At 37.0% G+C, this 10,259-nt stretch overlaps 1 long non-coding RNA gene across 1 annotated transcript; it reads right to left on the reverse strand.

Annotated features, from left to right (window-relative positions):
- Nucleotides 1-2,739: 2,739 nt before the first annotated feature.
- LOC148781955 (uncharacterized) lies at nucleotides 2,740-8,253 on the reverse strand. The gene is made up of 2 exons (XR_016055989.1): nucleotides 4,861-8,253; nucleotides 2,740-3,666 (listed from the first exon to the last, which is right to left on the reverse strand). It is a non-coding gene; the product is annotated as an uncharacterized LOC148781955 (long non-coding RNA).
- Between the last annotated feature and the right edge of the window lie 2,006 nt (nucleotides 8,254-10,259).

Here is a 10,259-nt window from a genome sequence, read left to right on the forward strand (position 1 = left end):
AGACCTTTAAAAGTCGGTAAGGTGATATGGCTCATTATACTAGTTGATACTTTATACGTGTCAAAGTAGGTTTGGAGTATTTTTTTCCTATTTGTAATTCTTTGTATACGTGGCACTCATACAGAATATTTTAGAAGAAACTCTACCGTCTTCGGTTGACTTGGTTGGTGAGGCAAAACCCAAAGACTTGGAGTGCTTCGCCCGAACATTCTCTTCTTACCTGCCAGACAGAATGGTTCTCACCCAAAACGCATTCAGCCCTCTCTCCACTCTCGATTCCCCATTCCTCGTCACCTATCCTTCCCCCCCCCCCGCCCTCTATCTCCGCTCCTCCTCCCTTCATTACCGCTTGCTCTCGAGACCCGACCCCGAGCCCCTCCCTTCCCCACCTCTGCTCCCCTCCCTTCGCAATCTCCCAATCTCGATGAAACCATCTCCTTCGCTTCTTCTGAACACTTTTTCCCCTCATCTTCAATGGCCCGCCGGAACAGATCAAGACTCGGGGGTGCCCCTCGCCGACACGGGACACCCCTCCTATCAGCAAGATCGCCTCCCCTTCTCTTCTCTTGGAGGGCCCCACTCTTCCTTCCACCTCCACCTCCACCTCCACCTCTCCGATTCTGCTCTTCCATCCCATCTCAACTCCTCCTGCGGACCACCTTTCCCTCTTCTTGCCCATACCCATTCCCTTCCCCTTCCCCTTCTCCTTCTTTCCCCCCTTCTTCTGGCCAATCCCCCATACTTTATGACTTCCGCGTCCCCATCATTCTCAGCCCCCTCCTCCATAGCTATTCTAATGCTCTCATCATTCTCCTCCAGCCCCCATCATTCTCTTGCCCCCATCCTCGCTCCCTCTCCACTTCTCAAGCCCCCGGAGGTAAAAGAAACGTACAAAAGGAATAAATTAAAACTAGACCATTCAATGCATAGATGTTTTCAAAATGATAATATAAAACTGGAAGGTGAATGCAAGAAAAGATGAATACTTGTAAAACACAGGACGAATGACTTTAAAAGAAGACTTATATTGCAGGCTCTGTCTTTGGGATATACTTCCAAGTTCAAATTTCAAAAGTGCCTTTGATTGCACAGTTCAGTCAGGTAAGATATTTTACAACAAAATATGGAGCAAGCCTCAATATGATTCCCACATTGTTTCTCCGATTTACTTCAATCAATCTTGCTAATAATCCAGAGGAAAATATTAAAAAATTTAAAGTAAATCACAAAACCTTTCCATATGTTACAAGACACCACTGACCCTCATAACCTGAGAGAAAAGAAAATACAGCAATGACAAATCAAGTTTTTCTTTTTGATGGCCACAACCCAGTACATTGTGATACAATGTAGGTAAAGTTTCTCCGCCAATCACATTTTTCATGAATAATACCACCAATCACTTGAGCATCAATGAATGGATTACCAGACACATTTCCATACAACACAAATCACCACACGTCCATTACAAAATTTAATTTTACCAAAAAAATGACTCTTTACTTCCCCATTTTCATACAACACAATCACCACAACTAAAGGAGCGTGTAACAAAAAATTGCTCTTGAACTATATAGCAAGGAGCATGTAGCAAAATTTACAGCAAAGTCTAATATTATATGCAAGCTGATTTTCCGACCAATGACATCCTGAAAGAGCAACCCACATCTGGTGGAGCATCTCCTGTAGATCATCTTTTCGACCTGCAACAATAAGAATAGTTTTGATCTATTATTACACACTGAAATAGAGGAGAATAGTCTTGATCTTTTACCAAAATGTACAGTGATATAAGCATGGAACACATGGGAGAGAAACTGAGGAGAGACATGCAACATACAACATGCACATGCATCCATATATACAACATGAAACAAAAATATGCCAATACTAATATTAAAAGTATCGACACTATACTCAAAGAAGCTCATATGAACCAACATATATCTTACGTGTCGACATGTGACTGACCAAGAGCATGGATTGCCAGGGTAACGGTGCCCCTGTCAAAGGACAGTTTATGTAATACCATTCCTCCTTTCAAGTCCATCACAGTATGCTCAATTGGTAGAAAAATTTAAATCAGCTATACATTCATCAAAACGGATCGGTGGTACTCTTGCAGCATATCAAGCAACCTATTACGTGTAGCTTAATTTGCAAAAGCTTAAAAACAAAATATAAAGAGCATGCACATCTTACATGCAAACTTTGATAAATTGGAATGGTAAGAGAATGAGATAGCCAAATATGTATGGCAAAAATTTATATAAGGTTGCAATTTTAAAATGTAGAATTAAATATGTATGTCAAAATTCCATCGAAAAATGTTGTTTTAATGTTGAAAAACTCTATAATTGACCATCTCGATATCGAGATGTATGAATATGAAAAAAGAAAAAAGATTTCGAGTTCTAAAAATAGTGTATCTTGCAACACATTATCTAGACTGTCCATTTTCAAGATTTTCCTATGTTTATATATTTATTTGATTTTAACTATTTTTAGAGTTAAAATTTCATAATTAGATGTAAAAATAGATTTTGAGATAATCCTAAGATTGTTTTACCCCAAAATTATATATTATGATAAAATTCGGAGGTGGCCTTTAATTGGATTGTTGAAGGTTGCAACCTGATAGAAACCACACCCAATAAAAGTATTGATTTATATGGAACATGCAAGATACAAAACAAAACCAAACGTGGAACACACAAAAAAGAAACGAATACATCCACCTTTTATGCGAGCGAAAAGTAAGCTGCTTTCATTTATTCCCAAAATCACTATTCCATAGTTACATGCCCACCAGTAACAATTCTCATAACTGGAGAACCAAAATAATCAAACACTACATTTAACTGCAAGCAAAGTGAAAAGAGGGCATTAAGCGTTTTCTCTGTTTACTTCTCACATGTAAGGTTTTAAAAAATGGATTGGTTACCCTGACTGCCGATTCCGATCTGAATTACCAATTTTTTAAACCCTGCACACAGCCTTTCCTTGAAGGGCACCGCGGTGGCCTTGAGCCACAACTGCCCCTGTATGAATTCTGCTGCCGTGAACCTCCACACCTCCTCTCTCTTCACCTCCCCATCCACCTTCAATCCCCCACCTCAGCCTTCCCTTTGTGTCCACCCCGGGCCCCCAATTCTGGGACTCCACACACTTCACTGTATGTTGCATTAGCTCCTTCGCCCCAGATGCCACCCTTCCTTGCTCGCGGCATCCCCTAAATATGATTGCAATATAACTTCCCTAGCATGAGGTCTCCATAGCCTTCCCAAATCAGTCAGATATTGTCTCTAGGTCAGGAGCAACTTGAATGGTACAATTCTGAAAAATAAATCCTGTATCCGGTGTGGTTTCAAACCTGCCATTGAGCAGTTATCATGTTCTGCTGTTTGGGCATCAGTCTGAGTGGAAAAATTTGACAGTTCTGCAATACTGTGGCCACATTACCGAAAATGAAGTCAATAGTACCATAGATGTGACAGTCTTTATAGAACTGGTGGAGGGAGTGGGTGTCCTGGTAGGCCGAGATATTGACCCTCAGGAAAGCAGCGAAGTTTGATTGGACATGGAGGGCTACTGCCTCCTGCTTGGCAGGGCCGGTAGTGTTGACAAAGGCGAGATCGCGGGCCATGAAGCCGTCTCCAAATAGAGCTGCAATGCAGAGATGATGAAATTTAGACACAGCCAACCACATACCACTAGCTGCTCTATTTTACATCAAGTAGCCACTGAAGTTCAAAGTTATAAAAGCACAAAAAGTCTAGAGACGGTGAGATTCAAATTGCAGAATCTTGATCTCAATAACTTACCGATAAAACAAGCATAAAGGTTATAAAAAAGAATGCTTAAATGCTATACAAGCAAGCCTCTCTAAAGCTAAATTTTGAAGCATGCCAAGGCCCGTACATATAAAAGAGAAATCTTATATCAAAGAAAAACCAGAAAAGAAGACAAAAAAAAATGCACCTCGAGATATGCACAATTCCATTTATGAAAGAGAACCTAGGTTTGTCTAAGTTGTAATGATAAAATAATTGAGAGAAGGGGACAAAAAAAAGGGGCCAATTTCAGACAAGGTTATCAAATATGCAAATATAAGTTATATTGCTATATCAATAAAATCAATACCTACTTCATGAGCGTCAAGTGAATTGGTTTCTAAAAGCAATACCTACTCCATTAAGTTCAATTAAAATCTTTCACACAAATGAAACTGTAGTTGATTTTGATATTCAAGAAAGTAACACTAAGTTGGGTATTTTTTGCTTTCTTGAACAGATGGTAATTTCATTATACTTTCAATCAGATGGTAAATTTTGACGCATAAATATCCCAATTATAACTCCAGGCAATTTAGTTCATTGCTGGATTTTGCTAACATGTCGCCAGTGATCATACAAAACTCTAGGAAAAAAAGCTACTAACTAGAAAATGTAAAGATACGCAGCACTTCATAGAATGGAAAATGTGAAACCTTAAAGAATATTATGTAAATCATTTTCACAAACAAATTCTCAAGCTTACAATTTTATCATTTTTCATGAATTTTCCTTGATTTCTCTAATCTTCAATAAGCGATCATTATTTTTTTCAATTTAGTTTGTTTGGTTTTTCTGGAACATCAAGCTGCTTGTTACAACCAGGTTAAGACCGTTCAACCTCACTGTTAATTTGATGGCCAGTCTAGTTCTAGTAGTATTTCTCAAAAAACTATTCAGATGTACATTCAGTAGATATATACTTGAAAAAATATGAATTTTGTTGCAAGATCTATTTCTTGTTTTATAAAACGCCATCAAGAAAGAAATGCTAACAAACCAGAGAGAGACAGAGGGAGAAACTTACATAGTGTTGAAGAGTTGAAGGTGGAGAAGCCATCCACAACATTCCTGCTCCCTGTGATCATTGTCTTCTCCATCCCCTCCCCCATCAACATAATATTTGTCTTCTCTATCAACCCATGATGGAAAACCTCTCTCTTGTTGCTGGAAAATTTTTCTTGTGGGTCTTCCGAAGGTCTCAGAAGTACTTACAAATAACATTCAAAGACTACTAAACAAAAGTAGCTGTCCGATGGAATTTACCCAATGATGAGCCAATGAGTAAACATTGTAGAAATTCACTCATACGCATTTTTAAGAGTGTGTGTGCACGTGTGTAATAGCACACCACAAATATGAATTTGGATGGTGATGAGCCTAGGAGTGAATGATGTAGAAATTCACTCATAGGCATTTTAAAGTTTGTGTATGTATGATACGAAACATTTCATAATCACTTGGAAATGGATAATCTAGATAATGTATTATATGATACAGTATGTTTATGACTTGATATCCTTTTAGTTATACCCATGCATCTTGAGGTAAAGACGATCTAATTAAAGGGTTTTGCAACTTCTAGTTTGAAAAGCTTATACAATTAAATTTCAAAAGAATCTAAAGGTATGAATTACTACTTTTCATGAGCGAATGATGGACAATTTCTTCTGTCATGCCCACTGTACTGGAAAGCTGTGCATTTCCTAGACTTTTCCACTGGCTTCCGTCTCTCTGATCGAGCTTCTTTTCTTGTATTTGTCGGCTGTCCCTTTGCAACTCATATTTCTCAATCATTAATTTCCATACCAATTCAAATTCTTCTACTGTTGGGCTAAATATACAACTCCTAAAGGTATATGAAAAAGAAGGATGCATGCGCAAGACATGACATAATTTTTCTTTAACTTTCAAAAACATATGCCACTTACAATAATGGTGCTCAGTCTGGTAAAAAACTTGTCCCACTGCGGCTGAAATTGCATAGTCTTGATCAGTGAGAATAACCCCCGGTTGTTGTCTACCCATTGCTTCTAACCAATCTTCAAATACCCAAACAAATGATTATACATTCTCATCAAATATGAGTGCAAATCCAAAGAAGGTTGTATTTAAATGGTGCTTTACACCAAGTATGGGTGCAAAGGACATACTAAAAGAGTTTGTTTTGTATGTGGTATCAAATGTAACCACATAAGAGAAGCATTGATAGGAAACTATGTCGCATCTACCTATAAGATGCTGAGAATGGAATCGTCTTCATCTAATTTCAATCTATAAAATAAGATGGATTTGATTCTTTCATTTTATAGAGCCATTGCATAATTAGATTGCCATCTTCTCCTCTTAGTTTTCTTCTGGCACTAGCAATTTCATTTTCGATGTCATTTTATGTATATGTGACATTCTCGATCACTCCATCTTGCTTTATGAATATGTCATAAATATGTCTTGGCTTAACCATTGCCGAACTCATTGAATTTATCATCAACTTTGTGGCATTAGACAATGTTCGGTGGATGCGAATTAGACTAGTTTTTCTTGGACTGACTGGATCGTGATTGTCCGCTTTTCTAGTGATTCCCAGCTTAGCCTTACATCCACACCTTGATTTAGGAAGTTCCTTTCCACTTACCTGATCTTTCACTTTGCGAAATACTTCCTTAGAGCAAATAATTTCCCTATGAATCTTTTCACATTTTTTTATTATGGGTAGTGCTCTTACAGATGCAAAAATATTTGGCTAATGCATAAGCCTTATACTAGTCAATTGCATCTTCCTTGGAAGAAAACTTCATTCCTACACGGGGTACACTCGTTTCTAAGCCTTTGGTTGAGGAGTCAAGTTCTCCATCTTGCATTTCTGTGAATTTTCTAGGAGTGGTTGCCAGATAAGGAGCCTGCTCCATGAGCTCATTGGTGTCACCCATGTTGTATACAATTGCGTAAGTGGGAGATGATACACAGTTTGAAACGGTGAGATCCATCTAAATTTTTCAACTGATCCTACATAAAATGACAAAGTATATAAATATATGTATTCAAACCTTTATATAGACATAACAACACTCTTAGTAGACCAGATAGCCCATTTGTTAACTATTCAAAGTTTATTGCTTCCATTATAGGATCAACCATATTCGAAGCAATTGTAGACAACAGGGGTGACACCCTTATTAATGTGAACTTAACTCTTAAAGTAATGTGTACGAGAAAAGAGTATTATCCATTATGCAAATTTTGAAGAGATTAACAATCCATAGTTATATAGACATGATCAACATCTCAATACACAAAAAAGGCATACAACATGTAACATTTCAAAATTTGCTTACAATGGCACATGGATAATAAGGCAATTAACATTTGACATATCATAATTTTCTTGCAATAGCATGTGGATGGTAAAGCATGCAAACATGAAAATTAGTGGGCAAGAACACATTAGTAGAAGCATTCGACATGGCAATGTTGATTTTATTTAAAATATCCAACTACCTAGAAAAGCATAACAACCATTTTCAAATTTAAAAGCCATTTAAAATACCCAAGTACTTGAATGGTGAACTTTTGTATAACTTGAATCAGCAAAACATAGCATATATGCGACCTTGTCTATGTAGCATAGGTACTACCTCTATGTAATGCTTTCTCAATAACAAGGTTGATTCCATTTACAATACACAAGTACCTAGAAAAGAATAAAAGCCATTTTCAAATTTTAGGAAAGAAATATAGGATGAACAATGAAATGGTGATGAAATACAAAACCTCTACAAAGCCAATCAAAAGCTAATACCATTTCTCATATGCAAACCCAATAACCCATAAATACAAACCCATGACAGGGTTTTCAAAGCAAAAACCCCAGAAATGCAGTATTAATACGTAATAACATTTCCCAATGAGTATACCTTCATTGCTATTGTCAGGCTTACATTGCTTTAGGTCAACTCAAAAAGGGAAAAGAGATCCACTGCAACATTATTAGAATTGGTTATGGATCGGAGGTCCCGGTTATTAACACCCTTATCAACTTGTACTGTGTCTTCTCGAGCAAGCTTTGAACCTTTGTAACTCAATTCCGTGGTAAAAAATCTTATGGGGTTTCTTGATACAAGCCTGTTTAAGAACAGGGGACCATGAAAGGATTCTCTAACTATTCAAAAAGGTTCATCAATCTTTTGCAAATTTACACCATATCACATCCTGTTATGTAATAGAATCGTGCTCAAACTAATCTCTTTTGGTAGTAGGAGAACATGCTCACCCTTATTTTATCAAGAAAGGAATGGATTTAGAACCAAAAGTAGGGGGGCCTCTAATAAATATGTATTCTAGCTGTGGAAGAATCGAAGAGGCAACTGACATTTTTAATGAGATGCCTGAGAGGAGCTCCATGGCTTGGGCTTCAAAGGTTTATGCAATTATGGAGCATGGGCAACCAATAAATTCTCTATACCTATTCAAAAGGATGAGATGCTTGAACAAGTCACCAGATTCACAAACCTTTCTCTCTCTACTGAAAGCATACGGTCAATTGGATTTTGTTCGAGAACATAATGCAAAATGTTTGAATCGAATCGGATAAAAAACAAGAGAGTAATAGCCAAACTACACACAGTGATCCCTCGAACCACCAAAATAGTTATGTATGGAAAGATTATGAAACCCCGTAGGTAAAAACGTGATGAAAAAGTTCTGAAAATTGAGTGACGCTTTGAAACTAAATTATTTGATGGATTTGAAGCAAAGTAATCAATGGATACTATGCATGATCATGGATTCTCATACATATAGGCTATAACTAATGAAGGACCATACTATGAAAGAGCAAGATAAAAAAGATGATCAAATGATGATTTTAAGATCAATGAAACTTTTTTAAATTCAAAATTTCAACAACTATAGATGCCAAGAATATGATCTTATGAGAAAATAAAATTTAATAGAGTTTACTTTGATAAATGCACACTATGGACTTGAGTATAAGAAATTAGGACCACCATCAAGATCACCATTAATGGAACTCTAAACTCTCTTTCTCTTCAATTTTCTCTCACAAAACCTTAGAAGAAGGAAGGGGGCAACAATTTCTAAAATAGTTCACGAGTTGAGATAGTTAGAGTTTAAGATCTCATGATGTGCTTTTATAACATGGGTGTAACCTTGGACTCAATCAACACCCTTGATGCACTAATCCAAAGGCACATGAGACGTTAATGTACGTAGCCACCCATCACCATCCAACCATTAGGATGAAGGGATAAGATTTCACACATTTATCACTCACCCTAATCATAAGTTATGTCACTTACCATTTTGTCATTGGCCCATGTTTTTGTTCCAATTGTATTCAATATGGCCTTATAAAAATACCCTTTAGTTTTTTTAATAATGTATTAGAGTAGATAACCACAAAGGCTAAAGGGCAAATAATTAATTGGCAAAGCTCACACATGTGGAGATATTCTACTTTATCAAAGCCAATCACTTTGTAAATCTAAAATTTCAAACCAATCAATTTAAAGATAATGTCCCCTTCACACATGTGTGTGAAGATAATGTCCCCTTCACACATGTGTGAAGATATTTTTCAACTCAAATTTGAAAATGCATTTTCTCTTTAATATTAAATAAATAAATTAATTAAATTTCACACATGCCATGCATGACCCGTGTGTGAGTTTTAAGACATGTGATAAAAAGAGGGGCCTTAATTTATAACATAATATAACAAAATATAACAATATGTAACAAGACGCCATAACACAACCCCTTATAAAACAGGCAACCAAATGCCAATCTAATCCCCCACCTACGGATTAGCATCCAGCTGGGCGGTGATCTTAAAGTGAGGCGTGGGGTGCCACGTGGCAACCCTATGACCACTCGGACTCCACATGGCACTACCAGGTCAAGACTAAAATGGAATTTGAGTCAAATAATTTAAAAACCCTCATTGTTTTAGCAAATAAAATTTTGAAAAATTCTCTAAAATTCACAATAAATATTTAAAGTATATTTGAGCAATTATTATGTTTTTCTCATCCTTATAAAATTGAAAACAAGGTATAGTGAGATCTCAGGCTAATAACTATAGGTATCAGAGTACTCCATTGGGCTAGTCCCGAATGATATTCCGTCGAGTCTCAGATCGACCCAATAGGTCTACGTTCTACAGTCTAAAGAAAGACACATAATTGACCATATGAAAGCCGCTGAGTCAGAACTTTCGATCATTCGGCTCTCAATGGATTACAGGTGTACTCTTGTGGGACGTTATTTAATTCAATTACAGTGGTCCTCTCAAAGCACATGTGCACTGACTCTTTCAAACTCGGATAATGCATTTAGAAGAGTGGCTTTCCGTACGAAATGAAAATGAACATGCCATGCAATGATTTTGTGTTAGGATATGGACTT

Source organism: Amborella trichopoda, chromosome 5, assembly GCF_054954075.1.
Source record: "Amborella trichopoda isolate Santa Cruz 75 chromosome 5, AtrichopodaSantaCruz75HAP2 v2.0, whole genome shotgun sequence".
Classification (NCBI taxonomy): Eukaryota; Viridiplantae; Streptophyta; class Magnoliopsida; order Amborellales; family Amborellaceae; genus Amborella; species Amborella trichopoda.